Below are 16153 nucleotides of genomic sequence, written 5' to 3'. Positions count from 1 at the left end.
AGTCCCGGGGAGGAATAATGCCCATGGAAGTAGGAGCTCCTACTTCCAAAGGGGCAAGTCAGCGGGAGAAGCCACTTCGCCTACCCGGCCAAGTGTCACTGTCCCCCGGCCAGACTTGGCGGCAAGTCCCGGGGAGGAATAATGCCCATGGAAGTAGGAGCTCCTACTTCCAAAGGGGCAAGTCAGCGGGAGAAGCCACTTCGCCTACCCGGCCAAGTGTCACTGTCCCCCGGCCAGACTTGGCGGCAAGTCCCGGGGAGGAATAATGCCCATGGAAGTAGGAGCTCCTACTTCCAAAGGGGCAAGTCAGCGGGAGAAGCCACTTCGCCTACCCGGCCAAGTGTCACTGTCCCCCGGCCAGACTTGGCGGCAAGTCCCGGGGAGGAATAATGCCCATGGAAGTAGGAGCTCACTTGGCTCTAAGTCTTCGAGAGGTATAATGCCCATGGAAGTAAGAGCTCCTACTTCCAAAGGGGCAAGTCAGCGGGAGAAGCCACTTCGCCTACCCGGCCAAGTGTCACTGTCCCCCGGCCAGACTTGGCGGCAAGTCCCGGGGAGGAATAATGCCCCATGGAGCTCGGGCAGACTAGAAGTAACCTCGTCTGCCCGCTGGAGGGCGCCCTTCCCGGAGCGGAGGGGACCCCCTTGGCCACAAAGTGCAAGCCGAGTTTGGAGCTCGAAACCCGGCCACGCTTGGTCGTAGGTCCCGGTGAGGAACATGGCCATGGAAGTCGGAGCTCAAACCTCCAAATTGACCTCAGCGGGAGCACTTGCTGAGGCTGCCCGGGCATGGGTTACTGTTCCCCGGGCACACTTGGTCGTAGGTCCAAGTGTGGAACGTGTCCATGGAAGTTGAAGTGAAGAGAACCGCGAAAGGGAGTTTTTGCGCGAAGCCGCGGCCGAGGAGGGCTCACCGATCCCGGCGTGATTTCTGCCAGGCCCGGTACCCAAACCGAACTCCGCATGGTGGCTGGATCCGCGACCCTGGAACCCTGGGCCGGGAGCCTAGGGGCGAGAGGGGCCCCATGGAGCTCGGGCAGACTAGAAGTACCCTCGTCTGCCCGCTGGAGGGCGCCCTTCCCGGAGCGGAGGGGACCCCCCAAGCGACCAAGTGCAAGCCGAGTTTGGAGCTCGAAACTCGGCCACACTTGGTAGTATGTCCCGGTGAGGAACATGCCCATGGAAGTAAGAGCTCAGCGGGAGCAGCCACTCAGGCTACCCGGGAATGTGTCACTGTCCCCCGGCCAAGACTTGGCGGCAGGTCCCGGGGAGGAATAGTGCTCATGGAAGTAGCTCAGCGGGAGCAGCCACTCAGGCTACCCGGGAATGTGTCACTGTCCCCCGGCCAGACTTGGCGGCAGGTCCCGGGGAGGAATAGTGCTCATGGAAGTAGCTCAGCGGGAGCAGCCACTCAGGCTACCCGGGAATGTGTCACTGTCCCTCGGCCACACTTGGTCGTTGATTCCTGATGAGGAACATGCCCATGGCACTAAAGAGTGCAGCGGGAGCAGCCGCTCAGGCTACCCGGGAATGTGTCACTGTCCCCCGGCCAGACTTGGCGGCAGGTCCCGGGGAGGAATAGTGCCCAGGAAGTCGGAGCTCCAACCTCCAAGTTGACCTCAGCGGGAGCAGCCGCTGAGGCTACCCGGGCATGGGTGACTGTTCCCCGGCCACACTTGGTCGGAGGTCCCGGTGTGGAACATGCCCATGGAAGTTGAAGGGAAGAGAACCGCGAAAGGGAGTTTGGAGGCTGAGCCGCGGCCGAGGAGGTCTCACCGATCCCGGCGTGATTCCAGCCAGGCCCGGTACCCTATACCGAACTCGACAGGGTGGCTGTATCCGGGACCCTGGAACCCTGGGCGGGGAGCCTAGGGGCGAGAGGGGCCCCATGGAGCTCGGGCAGACTAGAAGTACCCTCGTCTGCCCGCTGGAGGGCGCCCTTCCCGGAGCGGAGGGGACCCCCCAAGCGACCAAGTGCAAGCCGAGTTTGGAGCTCGAAACCCGGCCACACTTGGTAGTTGGTCCCGGTGAGGAACATGCCCATGGAAGTAAGAGCTCAGCGGGAGCAGCCACTCAGGCTACCCGGCAATGTGTCACTGTCCCCCGGCCAAGACTTGGCGGCAAGTCCCGGGGAGGAATAGTGCCCATGGAAGTAGCTCAGCGGGAGCAGCTGCTGAGGCTACCCGGGAATGTGTCACTGTCCCCCGGCCAGACTTGGCGGCAGGTCCCGGGGAGGAATAGTGCTCATGGAAGTAGCTCAGCGGGAGCAGCTGCTGAGGCTACCCGGGAATGTGTCACTGTCCCTGGGCCACACTTGGTCGTTGGTTCCTGATGAGGAACATGCCCATGGAAGTAAGAGTTCAGCGGGAGAAGCCGCTCAAGCTACCCGGGAATGTGTCACTGTCCCCCGGCCAGACTTGGCGGCAGGTCCCGGGGAGGAACAGTGCCCATGGAAGTCGGAGCTCCAACCTCCAAGTTGACCTCAGCGGGAGCACTTGCTGAGGCTACCCGGGCATGGGCGACTGTTCCCCGGCCACACTTGGTCGGAGGTCCCGGTGTGGAACATGCCCATGGAAGTTGAAGGGAAGAGAACCGCGAAAGGGAGTCTGGAGGCTGAGCCGCGGCCGAGGAGGTCTCACCGATCCCGGCGTGATTCCAGCCAGGCCCGGTACCCTATACCGAACTCGACAGGGTGGCTGTATCCGGGACCCTGGAACCCTGGGCGGGGAGCCTAGGGGCGAGAGGGGCCCCATGGAGCTCGGGCAGACTAGAAGTACCCTCGTCTGCCCGCTGGAGGGCGCCCTTCCCGGAGCGGAGGGGACCCCCCAAGCGACCAAGTGCAAGCCGAGTTTGGAGCTCGAAACCCGGCCACACTTGGTAGTATGTCCCGGTGAGGAACATGCCCATGGAAGTAAGAGCTCAGCGGGAGCAGCCACTCAGGCTACCCGGGAATGTGTCACTGTCCCCCGGCCAAGACTTGGCGGCAAGTCCCGGGGAGGAATAGTTCCCATGGAAGTAGCTCAGCGGGAGCAGCTGCTGAGGCTACCCGGGAATGTGTCACTGTCCCCCGGCCAGACTTGGCGGCAGGTCCCGGGGAGGAATAGTGCTCATGGAAGTAGCTCAGCGGGAGCAGCTGCTGAGGCTACCCGGGAATGTGTCACTGTCCCTGGGCCACACTTGGTCGTTGGTTCCTGATGAGGAACATGCCCATGGAAGTAAGAGTTCAGCGGGAGAAGCCGCTCAAGCTACCCGGGAATGTGTCACTGTCCCCCGGCCAGACTTGGCGGCAGGTCCCGGGGAGGAACAGTGCCCATGGAAGTCGGAGCTCCAACCTCCAAGTTGACCTCAGCGGGAGCACTTGCTGAGGCTACCCGGGCATGGGCGACTGTTCCCCGGCCACACTTGGTCGGAGGTCCCGGTGTGGAACATGCCCATGGAAGTTGAAGGGAAGAGAACCGCGAAAGGGAGTTTGGAGGCTGAGCCGCGGCCGAGGAGGTCTCACCGATCCCGGCGTGATTCCAGCCAGGCCCGGTACCCTATACCGAACTCGACAGGGTGGCTGTATCCGGGACCCTGGAACCCTGGGCGGGGAGCCTAGGGGCGAGAGGGGCCCCATGGAGCTCGGGCAGACTAGAAGTACCCTCGTCTGCCCGCTGGAGGGCGCCCTTCCCGGAGCGGAGGGGACCCCCCAAGCGACCAAGTGCAAGCCGAGTTTGGAGCTCGAAACCCGGCCACACTTGGTAGTTGGTCCCGGTGAGGAACATGCCCATGGAAGTAAGAGCTCAGCGGGAGCAGCCACTCAGGCTACCCGGCAATGTGTCACTGTCCCCCGGCCAAGACTTGGCGGCAAGTCCCGGGGAGGAATAGTGCCCATGGAAGTAGCTCAGCGGGAGCAGCTGCTGAGGCTACCCGGGAATGTGTCACTGTCCCCCGGCCAGACTTGGCGGCAGGTCCCGGGGAGGAATAGTGCTCATGGAAGTAGCTCAGCGGGAGCAGCTGCTGAGGCTACCCGGGAATGTGTCACTGTCCCTGGGCCACACTTGGTCGTTGGTTCCTGATGAGGAACATGCCCATGGAAGTAAGAGTTCAGCGGGAGAAGCCGCTCAAGCTACCCGGGAATGTGTCACTGTCCCCCGGCCAGACTTGGCGGCAGGTCCCGGGGAGGAACAGTGCCCATGGAAGTCGGAGCTCCAACCTCCAAGTTGACCTCAGCGGGAGCACTTGCTGAGGCTACCCGGGCATGGGCGACTGTTCCCCGGCCACACTTGGTCGGAGGTCCCGGTGTGGAACATGCCCATGGAAGTTGAAGGGAAGAGAACCGCGAAAGGGAGTCTGGAGGCTGAGCCGCGGCCGAGGAGGTCTCACCGATCCCGGCGTGATTCCAGCCAGGCCCGGTACCCTATACCGAACTCGACAGGGTGGCTGTATCCGGGACCCTGGAACCCTGGGCGGGGAGCCTAGGGGCGAGAGGGGCCCCATGGAGCTCGGGCAGACTAGAAGTACCCTCGTCTGCCCGCTGGAGGGCGCCCTTCCCGGAGCGGAGGGGACCCCCCAAGCGACCAAGTGCAAGCCGAGTTTGGAGCTCGAAACCCGGCCACACTTGGTAGTTGGTCCCGGTGAGGAACATGCCCATGGAAGTAAGAGCTCAGCGGGAGCAGCCACTCAGGCTACCCGGCAATGTGTCACTGTCCCCCGGCCAAGACTTGGCGGCAAGTCCCGGGGAGGAATAGTGCCCATGGAAGTAGCTCAGCGGGAGCAGCTGCTGAGGCTACCCGGGAATGTGTCACTGTCCCTGGGCCACACTTGGTCGTTGGTTCCTGATGAGGAACATGCCCATGGAAGTAAGAGTTCAGCGGGAGAAGCCGCTCAAGCTACCCGGGAATGTGTCACTGTCCCCCGGCCAGACTTGGCGGCAGGTCCCGGGGAGGAACAGTGCCCATGGAAGTCGGAGCTCCAACCTCCAAGTTGACCTCAGCGGGAGCACTTGCTGAGGCTACCCGGGCATGGGCGACTGTTCCCCGGCCACACTTGGTCGGAGGTCCCGGTGTGGAACATGCCCATGGAAGTTGAAGGGAAGAGAACCGCGAAAGGGAGTTTGGAGGCTGAGCCGCGGCCGAGGAGGTCTCACCGATCCCGGCGTGATTCCAGCCAGGCCCGGTACCCTATACCGAACTCGACAGGGTGGCTGTATCCGGGACCCTGGAACCCTGGGCGGGGAGCCTAGGGGCGAGAGGGGCCCCATGGAGCTCGGGCAGACTAGAAGTACCCTCGTCTGCCCGCTGGAGGGCGCCCTTCCCGGAGCGGAGGGGACCCCCCAAGCGACCAAGTGCAAGCCGAGTTTGGAGCTCGAAACCCGGCCACACTTGGTAGTATGTCCCGGTGAGGAACATGCCCATGGAAGTGAGAGCTCAGCGGGAGCAGCCACTCAGGCTACCCGGGAATGTGTCACTGTCCCCCGGCCAAGACTTGGCGGCAAGTCCCGGGGAGGAATAGTGCCCATGGAAGTAGCTCAGCGGGAGCAGCCACTCAGGCTACCCGGGAATGTGTCACTGTCCCCCGGCCAAGACTTGGCGGCAAGTCCCGGGGAGGAATAGTGCCCATGGAAGTAGCTCAGCGGGAGCAGCCACTCAGGCTACCCGGGAATGTGTCACTGTCCCTCGGCCACACTTGGTCGTAGGTCCCGGTGAGGAACATGCCCATGGAAGTCGGAGCTCCAACCTCCAACCGGGTGAAGCCTCCGAGAGCTAGCCGGGAATAGGGCGCCAATCCCGGCTACCGCCCTCCAGGCTTGCCCCGGTCGAAAGACCTACGTCCTCGCACCAGCACAAGCGCAAAAATTTTCTAAGTGTGGGAGAACCGAGGACCCGCCCGGTGGCACTCTGCCTCTCGCTGCCGCCCTCCTGGAAGCGTCCTCGGTCACTGTGTGTGCGGCAGATATCAGAGCTCCGGAAAGGTGAAAAAGAACCGGTAAGAGGGCGAATCCGGCAGCTCCCTGCCGGGCGAGGACCACCGCGAGCGGCGGGGACGTCAGACGGGAGACGCGCGGCGGACCTTCCGTCGGAGTGCCTGGGATTTTGACCTCGGAGAAGTTCGAAAAAATTATGCGGTCGGAGCTGTCTGCCCCGGCCGGGGAAGGCTCACCGCCGGCGGCTGCCAACCCCTGGCTTGCCCGCTGGATGCCCTTTCGGAGGCTGCTGAAAAAGAACTGTCAGGCGGGCACCTCTCGGAAGAACCGCAGACCAAAACGACCGGTAAAAATTTTGGGCGATCCGACACGTAGTGCACCTTCGGCGGCAGAGAAAAGCAGCAAAAATACCGGTCAGAGAAGGGGAGTTTTGGTCGACTCTGCCAGGTTTTTGCACTAAGTCAGATCCGTAATGCCAGCGGGACTGAGTCGCTTTTGCGTGCCGTGGTCCTGGAGGCCTGCTCGGACAGAGCGGTCCTTCGGGTCCCGCGGGAAGGGGCATTTCATGTTCCTCTGCGGGAGGTGATCCATTTTCTGCGGGAAATGGCGAGCCCCTTCGGCTACAAGAGTGTGTAGGTCCCGCTCAACAGTCTACGTCCTTAACCATCGGGGACTTTGTAGATTTTGCCCAAAATCGCTCTCCGCAGAACAGAGCGTGAGGTCTCCGCGGCGGAGGCCGGAAAAGGTGCGAGGTGAGCGGCATGGTATGACTGGGCTCGTGCCGCTCACTGCTACCCGGAGCGTGGCGCCCTCCGGGTAAAAGGCTAGCCGGGGCGAGTAGGTGGGATGACGGGCGCATAAGCAACGCCGTCCCCGCCGTACAAGGTGCCGGTGGCCTGGCGAACCACCGGCGTAAGGCTAGCCAGGGCGGACCGCGGGGCAGAGGGCGCATAAGCCACGCTCTCTCTCCATCCCACCAGCACAAGCGAAATATTTTCAAAGTGTGGGAGAACCGGCTTCCCGACCGGTGGCACTCTGCCTCTCGCTGCCGCCCTCCTGGAAGCGTCCTCGGTCACTCGGAGTACGGCAGATTTAAGAGCTCCGGAATGGTGAAAAAGAACCGGAGAGAGGGCGACTCCGGCTTCTCTCTGCCGGGCGAGGACCACCGCAGGCGGCGGGGACGTCTGACAGGAGACGGCGCTGCGGGCAGGCTTTAAAAGTGCATGGGGTTTTGGCCTCGGCAAAAGTCGAAAAAATTATGCGGTCGGAGCTGTCTGCCCCGGCCGGGGAAGGCTCACCGCCGGCGGCTGCCAACCCCTGGCTTGCCCGCTGGATGCCCTTTCGGAGGCTTCTGAAAAAGAACTGTCAGGCGGGCACCTCTCGGAAGAACCGCAGACCAAAACGACCGGTAAAAATTTTGGGCGATCCGACCCGTAGTGCACCTTCGGCGGCAGAGAAAAGCAACAAAAATACCGGTCAGAGAAGGGGAGTTTTGGTCGACTCTGCCAGGTTTTTGCACTAAGTCAGATCCGTAATGCCAGCGGGACTGAGTCGCTTTTGCGTGCCGTGGTCCTGGAGGCCTGCTCGGACAGAGCGGTCCTGCGGGTCCCGCGGGAAGGGGCATTTCATGTTCCTCTGCGGGAGGTGATCCATTTTCTGCGGGAAATGGCGAGCCCCTTCGGCTACAAGAGTGTGTAGGTCCCGCTGAACAGTCTACGTCCTTAACCATCGGGGACTTTGTAGATTTTGCCCAAAATCGCTCTCCGCAGAACAGAGCGTGAGGTCTCCGCGGCGGAGGCCGGAAAAGGTGCGAGGTGAGCGGCATGGTATGACTGGGCTCGTGCCGCTCACTGCTACCCGGAGCGTGGCGCCCTCCGGGTAAAAGGCTAGCCGGGGCGAGTAGGTGGGATGACGGGCGCATAAGCAACGCCGTCCCCGCCGTACAAGGTGCCGGTGGCCTGGCGAACCACCGGCGTAAGGCTAGCCAAGGGCGTACCGCGGGGCAGAGGGCGCATAAGCCACGCTCTCTCTCCATCCCACCAGCACAAGCGAAAAATTTTCAAAGTGTGGGAGAACCGGCTTCCCGACCGGTTGCACTCTGCCTCTCGCTGCCGCCCTCCTGGAAGCGTCCTCGGTCACTCGGAGTATGGCAGATTTAAGAGCTCCGGAATGGTGAAAAAGAACCGGAGAGAGGGCGACTCCGGCTTCTCTCTGCCGGGCGAGGACCACCGCAGGCGGCGGGGACGTCTGACAGGAGACGGCGCTGCGGGCAGGCTTTAAAAGTGCATGGGGTTTTGGCCTCGGCGAAAGTCGAAAAAATTATGCGGTCGGAGCTGTCTGCCCCGGCCGGGGAAGGCTCACCGCCGGCGGCTGCCAACCCCTGGCTTGCCCGCTGGATGGCCTTTCGGAGGCTGCTGAAAAAGAACTGTCAGGCGGGCACCTCTCGGAAGAACCGCAGACCAAAACGACCGGTAAAAATTTTGGGCGATCCGACCCGTAGTGCACCTTCGGCGGCAGAGAAAAGCAACAAAAATACCGGTCAGAGAAGGGGAGTTTTGGTCGACTCTGCCAGGTTTTTGCACTAAGTCAGATCCGTAATGCCAGCGGGACTGAGTCGCTCTTGCGTGCCGTGGTCCTGGAAGCCTGCTCGGACAGAGTGGTCCTTCGGGTCCCGCGGGAAGGGGCATTTCATGTTCCTCTGCGGGAGGTGGTCCATTTTCTGCGGGAAATGGCGAGCCCCTTCGGCTGCAAGAGTGTGTAGGTCCCGCTCAACAGTCTACGTCCTTAACCATCGGGGACTTTGTAGATTTTGGTCAAGATCGCCCCCCGCATGTCCTAGCGGGAGGTCTCCGCGGCGGAGGCCGGAAAAGGTGCGAGGTGAGCGGCATGGTATGACTGGGCTCGTGCCGCTCACTGCTACCCGGAGCGTGGCGCCCTCCGGGTAAAAGGCTAGCCGGGGCGAGTAGGTGGGATGACGGGCGCATAAGCAACGCCGTCCCCGCCGTACAAGGTGCCGGTGGCCTGGCGAACCACCGGCGTAAGGCTAGCCAAGGGCGTACCGCGGGGCAGAGGGCGCATAAGCCACGCTCTCTCTCCATCCCACCAGCACAAGCGAAAAATTTTCAAAGTGTGGGAGAACCGGCTTCCCGACCAGTTGCACTCTGCCTCTCGCTGCCGCCCTCCTGGAAGCGTCCTCGGTCACTCGGAGTATGGCAGATTTAAGAGCTCCGGAATGGTGAAAAAGAACCGGAGAGAGGGCGACTCCGGCTTCTCTCTGCCGGGCGAGGACCACCGCAGGCGGCGGGGACGTCTGACAGGAGACGGCGCTGCGGGCAGGCTTTAAAAGTGCAAGGGGTTTTGGCCTCGGCGAAAGTCGAAAAAATTATGCGGTCGGAGCTGTCTGCCCCGGCCGGGGAAGGCTCACCGCCGGCGGCTGCCAACCCCTGGCTTGCCCGCTGGATGGCCTTTCGGAGGCTGCTGAAAAAGAACTGTCAGGCGGGCACCTCTCGGAAGAACCGCAGACCAAAACGACCGGTAAAAATTTTGGGCGATCCGACCCGTAGTGCACCTTCGGCGGCAGAGAAAAGCAACAAAAATACCGGTCAGAGAAGGGGAGTTTTGGTCGACTCTGCCAGGTTTTTGCACTAAGTCAGATCCGTAATGCCAGCGGGACTGAGTCGCTCTTGCGTGCCGTGGTCCTGGAAGCCTGCTCGGACAGAGTGGTCCTTCGGGTCCCGCGGGAAGGGGCATTTCATGTTCCTCTGCGGGAGGTGGTCCATTTTCTGCGGGAAATGGCGAGCCCCTTCGGCTGCAAGAGTGTGTAGGTCCCGCTCAACAGTCTACGTCCTTAACCATCGGGGACTTTGTAGATTTTGGTCAAGATCGCCCCCCGCATGTCCTAGCGGGAGGTCTCCGCGGCGGAGGCCGGAAAAGGTGCGAGGTGAGCGGCATGGTATGACTGGGCTCGTGCCGCTCACTGCTACCCGGAGCGTGGCGCCCTCCGGGTAAAAGGCTAGCCGGGGCGAGTAGGTGGGTTGACGGGCGCATAAGCCACGCCGTCCCCGCCGTACAAGGTGCCGGTGGCCTGGCGAACCACCGGCGTAAGGCTAGCCAAGGGCGTACCGCGGGGCAGAGGGCGCATAAGCCACGCTCTCTCTCCATCCCACCAGCACAAGCGAAAAATTTTCAAAGTGTGGGAGAACCGGCTTCCCGACCGGTGGCACTCTGCCTCTCGCTGCCGTCCTCCTGGAAGCGTCCTCGGTCACTCGGAGTACGGCAGATTTCAGACCTCCGGAATGGTGAAAAAGAACCGGAGAGAGGGCGACTCCGGCTTCTCTCTGCCGGGCGAGGACCACCGCAGGCGGCGGGGACGTCTGACAGGAGACGGCGCTGCGGGCAGGCTTTAAAAGTGCATGGGGTTTTGGCCTCGGCAAAAGTCGAAAAAATTATGCGGTCGGAGCTGTCTGCCCCGGCCGGGGAAGGCTCACCGCCGGCGGCTGCCAACTCATGGCTTGCCCGCTGGATGGCCTTTCGGAGGCTTCTGAAAAAGAACTGTCAGGCGGGCACCTCTCGGAAGAACCGCAGACCAAAACGACCGGTAAAAATTTTGGGCGATCCGACCCGTAGTGCACCTTCGGCGGCAGAGAAAAGCAACAAAAATACCGGTCAGAGAAGGGGAGTTTTGGTCGACTCTGCCAGGTTTTTGCACTAAGTCAGATCCGTAATGCCAGCGGGACTGAGTCGCTTTTGCGTGCCGTGGTCCTGGAGGCCTGCTCGGACAGGGCGGTCCTTTCGGGTCCCGCGGGAAGGGGCATTTCATGTTCCTCTGCGGGAGGTGGTCCATTTTCTGCGGGAAATGGCGAGCCCCTTCGGCTGCAAGAGTGTGTAGGTCCCGCTCAACAGTCTACGTCCTTAACCATCGGGGACTTTGTAGATTTTGGTCAAGATCGCCCCCCGCATGTCCTAGCGGGAGGTCTCCGCGGCGGAGGCCGGAAAAGGTGCGAGGTGAGCGGCATGGTATGACTGGGCTCGTGCCGCTCACTGCTACCCGGAGCGTGGCGCCCTCCGGGTAAAAGGCTAGCCGGGGCGAGCAGGTGGGTTGACGGGCGCATAAGCCACGCCGTCCCCGCCGTACAAGGTGCCGGTGGCCTGGCGAACCACCGGCGTAAGGCTAGACAGGGCGGACCGCGGGGCAGAGGGCGCATAAGCCACGCCGTCCCCGCTGTACAAGGTGCCGGTGGCCTGGCGAACCACCGGCGTAAGGCTAGCCAAGGGCGTACCGCGGGGCAGAGGGCGCATAAGCCACGCTCTCTCTCCATCCCACCAGAACAAGCGAAAAATTTTCAAAGTGTGGGAGAACCGGGGACCCGACCGGTGGCACTCTGCCTCTCGCTGCCGCCCTCCTGGAAGCGTCCTCGGTCACTCGGTGTCCGGCAGATTTCAGAGCTCCGGAATGGTGAAAAAGAACCGGTGAGAGGGCGAAACCGGCTTCTCTCTGCCGGGCGAGGACCACCGCAGGCGGCAAGGGACGTCTGCCAGGAGACGGCGCTGCGGGCAGGCTTTAAAAGTGCATGGGGTTTTGGCCTCGGCGAAAGTCGAAAAAAATTTGCGGTCGGAGCTGTCTGCCCCGGCCGGGGAAGGCTCACCGCCGGCGGCTGCCAACCCCTGGCTTGCCCGCTGGATGCCCTTTCGGAGGCTGCTGAAAAAGAACTGTCAGGCGGGCACCTCTCGGAAGAACCGCAGACCAAAACGACCGGTAAAAATTTTGGGCGATCCGACCCTCAGTGCACCTTCGGCGGCAGAGAAAAGCAACAAAAACACCGGTCAAAGAAGGGAGGTTTTGGTCGACTCTGCCTGGTTTTTGCACAAAGTCAGATCCGTAATGCCAGCGGGACTGAGTCGCTTTTGCGTGCCGTGGTCCTGGAGGCCTGCTCGGACAGAGCGGTCCTTCGGGTCCCGCGGGAAGGGGCATTTCATGTTCCTCTGCGGGAGGTGGTCCATTTTCTGCGGGAAATGGCGAGCCCCATCGGCTACAAGAGTGTGTAGGTCCCGCTCAACAGTCTACGTCCTTAACCATCGGGGACTTTGTAGATTTTGGCAGAAATCGCCCCCCGCAGGTCCTAGCGGGAGGTCTCCGCGGCGGAGGCCGGAGAGGGCGCGAGGTGAGCGGCATGGTATGACTGGGTTCGTGCCGCTCACTGGTACCCGGAGCGTGGCGCCCTCCGGGTAAAAGGCTAGCCGGGGCGAGTAGGTGGGTTGACGGGCGCATAAGCCACGCCGTCCCCGCCGTACAAGGTGCCGGTGGCCTGGCGAACCACCGGCGTAAGGCCAGCCAGGGCGGACCGCGGGGCAGAGGGCGCATAAGCCACGCTCTCTCTCCATCCCACCAGAACAAGCGAAAAATTTTCAAAGTGTGGGAGAACCGGCGACCCGACCGGTGGCACTCTGCCTCTCGCTGCCGCCCTCCTGGAAGCGTCCTCGGTCACTCGGTGTCCGGCAGATTTCAGAGCTCCGGAATGGTGAAAAAGAACCGGAGAGGGGGCGACTCCGGCTTCTCTCTGCCGGGCGAGGACCACCGCAGGCGGCAAGGGACGTCTGACAGGAGACGGCGCTGCGGGCAGGCTTTAAAAGTGCATGGGGTTTTGGCCTCGGCGAAAGTCGAAAAAATTTTGCGGTCGGAGCCGTCTGCCCCGGCCGGGGAAGGCTCACCGCCGGCGGCTGCCAACCCCTGGCTTGCCCGCTGGATGGCCTTTCGGAGGCTGCTGAAAAAGAACTGTCAGGCGGGCACCTCTCGGAAGAACCGCAGACCAAAACGACCGGTAAAAATTTTGGGCGATCCGACCCTCAGTGCACCTTCGGCGGCAGAGAAAAGCATCAAAAATACCGGTCAAAGAAGCGAGGTTTTGGTCGACTCTGCCAGGTTTTTGCACAAAGTGTTGGCATCGTGCGGCGTCGCGCTTTGCCGTACCGTATCCCCAATGGAGCGGCGCCCGGCGGGGTAGGCTAGCCATGTGAGGTCGAGGGCGGGAGGACGGGACGTAAGCCAGGCCGTTCTCCACAAGAAATTCCGGACGCGGAGACCCCTTCTCCGCCCTACGGTCCCCAATGGGGTGGCGCCCGGCGGGTGAGGCTAGCCATGGGAGGACGGGACGTAAGCCAGGCCGTTCTCCACAAGAAATTCCGTACGCGGAGACCCCTTCTCCGCCCTACGGTCCCCAATGGGGTGGCGCCCGGCGGGTGAGGCTAGCCATGTGAGGTCGAGGGCGGGAGGACGGGACGTAAGCCAGGCCGTTCTCCACAAGTAAATTCCGGACGCGGAGACCCCTTCTCCGCCCTACGGTCCCCAATGGGGTGGCGCCCGGCGGGTGAGGCTAGCCGTGTGAGGTCGAGGGCGGGAGGACGGGACGTAAGCCAGGCCGTTCTCCACAAGTAAATTCCGGACGCGGAGACCCCTTCTCCGCCCTACGGTCCCCAATGGGGTGGCGCCCGGCGGGTGAGGCTAGCCATGTGAGGTCGAGGGCGGGAGGACGGGACGTAAGCCAGGCCGTTCTCCACAAGTAAATTCCGGACGCGGAGACCCCTTCTCCGCCCTACGGTCCCCAATGGGGTGGCTCCCGGCGGGTGAGGCTAGCCATGTGAGGTCGAGGGCGGGAGGACGGGACGCAAGCCAGGCCGTTCTCCACAAACTCCCAGCGGTAGAGTCTCGGCTCTCCGCTCTTTTGATCGATCTGACACAGCGCGATCCGGCGGGGCAGGGCACTTTGCTCGGTCAGGGGTATTGGCCCCGGCCGGTTTATGGTAAAGCGTTCCTTAGCCTCAGTCTTGGTCGCGCATCAATCCCCCGCTCCCCGTGAGCGGCTGTGGTCCTCTGCCTAAGGTTGTGTAGCGCGGTGCCAGTGTGGTCCTCGCACGGCCCCGCTCCTGCCACAGCGGTAGGACTCTCTGCTTCGGCTGAGGTTTGCTACGAAGCGTATGGAACGGGCGTACTCCACCGTACCGTGGGTGGGGGGCGGCGGCGGCGGCGGCAGCGTCCAGCGCGGAGCTCCGGCTCCCGCGGCAGCGCCTCGCCTAGTGTCCCTCGGGCAAGTCCAATCGCCCCCCGCCCGGTCGGAGAGCGCAGACACACCTCTGTGTCCACGGTTTATTTCCGCAGCACGAAAAGGGACGGCTCCCGCCTGCTCCTCGCGGCGGCGACGAGGCTTAGACCCACCGTGGCGTATCCGCGGTAGGTATGCTCGTCGGTCGGAGGAGCGGTTGCGGTCGAGTGGTCCCCAGTGTACCCTGTTAGCGCTGCCCGCCTACGCCTGAAGAGCTGCGGACCGAGAAAAAGGTTCGCTCCGCTGCTGACGGCGAAGCGCGCGGCACGCCGCGGAAGAGGAGAGGGAGCGGTCGCCCCCGGGGCGGCTCCCCTCCGAGTCCGGCAGAAGCAGAGATTGTAGCGGAGGGGGGGGTTTCTAAATTCCCCGGGCGTGTTATCCCCAGCGGTAGCCTTTGAACTCTTCAACCGCAAGCACGATCGCACGTTCACAGCACCCGTCACTAGGAGCCGGGCCAGAGGCGGGCGGCAGACGAAACCGACATGAGCGCTTAAGGGTATTGCACCCCCGGCGCCCAGACCCTGGAAATTGAGTCTGCCCCCAAAGCCCACCCGCGTCCTCCTTGGCGCTCCCGGAGTACATGGTCGTAGATGGGCCATCGGTCGCTAATGCCAAACTGCGTCCCAGGGGTGCGTCCCCTCTGACCAACGGCAGACCCATCCCTCTCGCCAATCCGCGGATCCCCGCCAGGTCCCGAACAGGGCTCGTCCTTTAGCGTTTCAAATGCGCCCTCCCCGCCATACGAGGGGTTGAGGACCGTAGCCTTCCCTTACGAGAGGCACCAGGGGTGCGCCTGCTCGAGGGCCCGGCCGTGGGCGTAACGCTTGGGCCGCCCGGGGGAGTCGGTAGACCATGGGAGACCAACACTCGCACACGAACGTTGCCCGTGCTTTTGTGGAAGAGAGCTTCTTGCGAGGTTGTCGCTGCGGTGGCGCCCGGACAAACCCTATCCCTAAAACTTCTGGGGAATTGGCGTCTAAGCCTGCACCCTGCACGGTATCCCTGCACCCACGAAGGGGGCCGTGGAAGGCTTGGGGTCGCGCCGGCGAAACCGACCGGATGCCCGGGGTACTGAACCCCCGGGGTCCCACCCTGGAAATTGAGCCGTCCGACCCCGCCACGTCTTCCTAGTGCTCTCCTTGGCTCCCCCGCCTGTGGGCATCGTTAGGGGCTGCGGTCATCAGCGCCGGCTAAGCTTCGGCAACACGGCCGACCCACCCCTTCGGCGCCTGGGGGTGCCTGGTCCCAGTCCGGGCCGTTCCGTAGGGGCGGCTATCCCTTACATGAGGGACTCGGTGCGTCCGCTCGGGCTGCGGGGCTCCGGCTCCGACAGCCGGGGAGCTGGTTTTGACCGCGGGCCTCCACGGGAACCGGCAGGGACCGGACTAGGCGTCAAGCCGAAAATAACCCCGGCACCCTCTGCTTCCAAAGCGAGGGGACCTTTGGCCGAGCGGGGGCACCGGAAGCCGAACCGACCCCAACCCCTCTTCCTACCCCAGGGCTGGGCTGACCAATCCCCTGATCGGGTCTAAAATGGAAGAAGGGGATTCGAGGGAAGGGGCTGGCGGAAGGCAGTTGCCCGACGGAGTAGGCGAAGGCCAGGCCGTTTCCGAGTCCCGAGCAGAGGAGGGCGAACTCGGCTCTTCATCGACCGACGGCGAGGCGAGGGCGGTGGCTGCCGCGGGGAAGACTCCATTGCTCGTCAGCGCGCTAGGAGCGGGGCCGACTGGCTGCTCGGGGTATGGCATCCCCGGGGGCCCACCCTGGAAATCTTCGCTCCTCAGCCGCTGCAGGTTATAAGGTCCCGCCGCGCGTAAGCGCTCAACTCTCCGACCCACGGATGTCGAGCCCATGGTGAGCCGGCCGTTTCGTACGGGGAAAAGGGGTCCTCTGGCCCCACATCGATCGAGGGGGTTTAGATCCGCGGAGGCACGCACCGCGAGGCGAATCGCTGCTTTTCCCCAAGAGGTTAACCTTCAAACCACCGAGTAGGTTCGGGGCAGGGCCGACAGTCTGCACTGGGGTATTGCATCCCTGGTGGGGCGACCCTGGAAATCTCTGCCCCTTTCCACTCTTTCGGTTGGGCCTCTCGTCGGGGCGAGCGTAAGTCGGCAAGCAGACGTGGGAAGAGGCTTCTTACCGGTGACACTCC

Source organism: Engystomops pustulosus, unplaced genomic scaffold (genome assembly GCF_040894005.1).
Source record: "Engystomops pustulosus unplaced genomic scaffold, aEngPut4.maternal MAT_SCAFFOLD_394, whole genome shotgun sequence".
NCBI classification, from domain to species: Eukaryota; Metazoa; Chordata; class Amphibia; order Anura; family Leptodactylidae; genus Engystomops; species Engystomops pustulosus.
Note: the sequence above shows the minus strand (reverse complement) of the source record.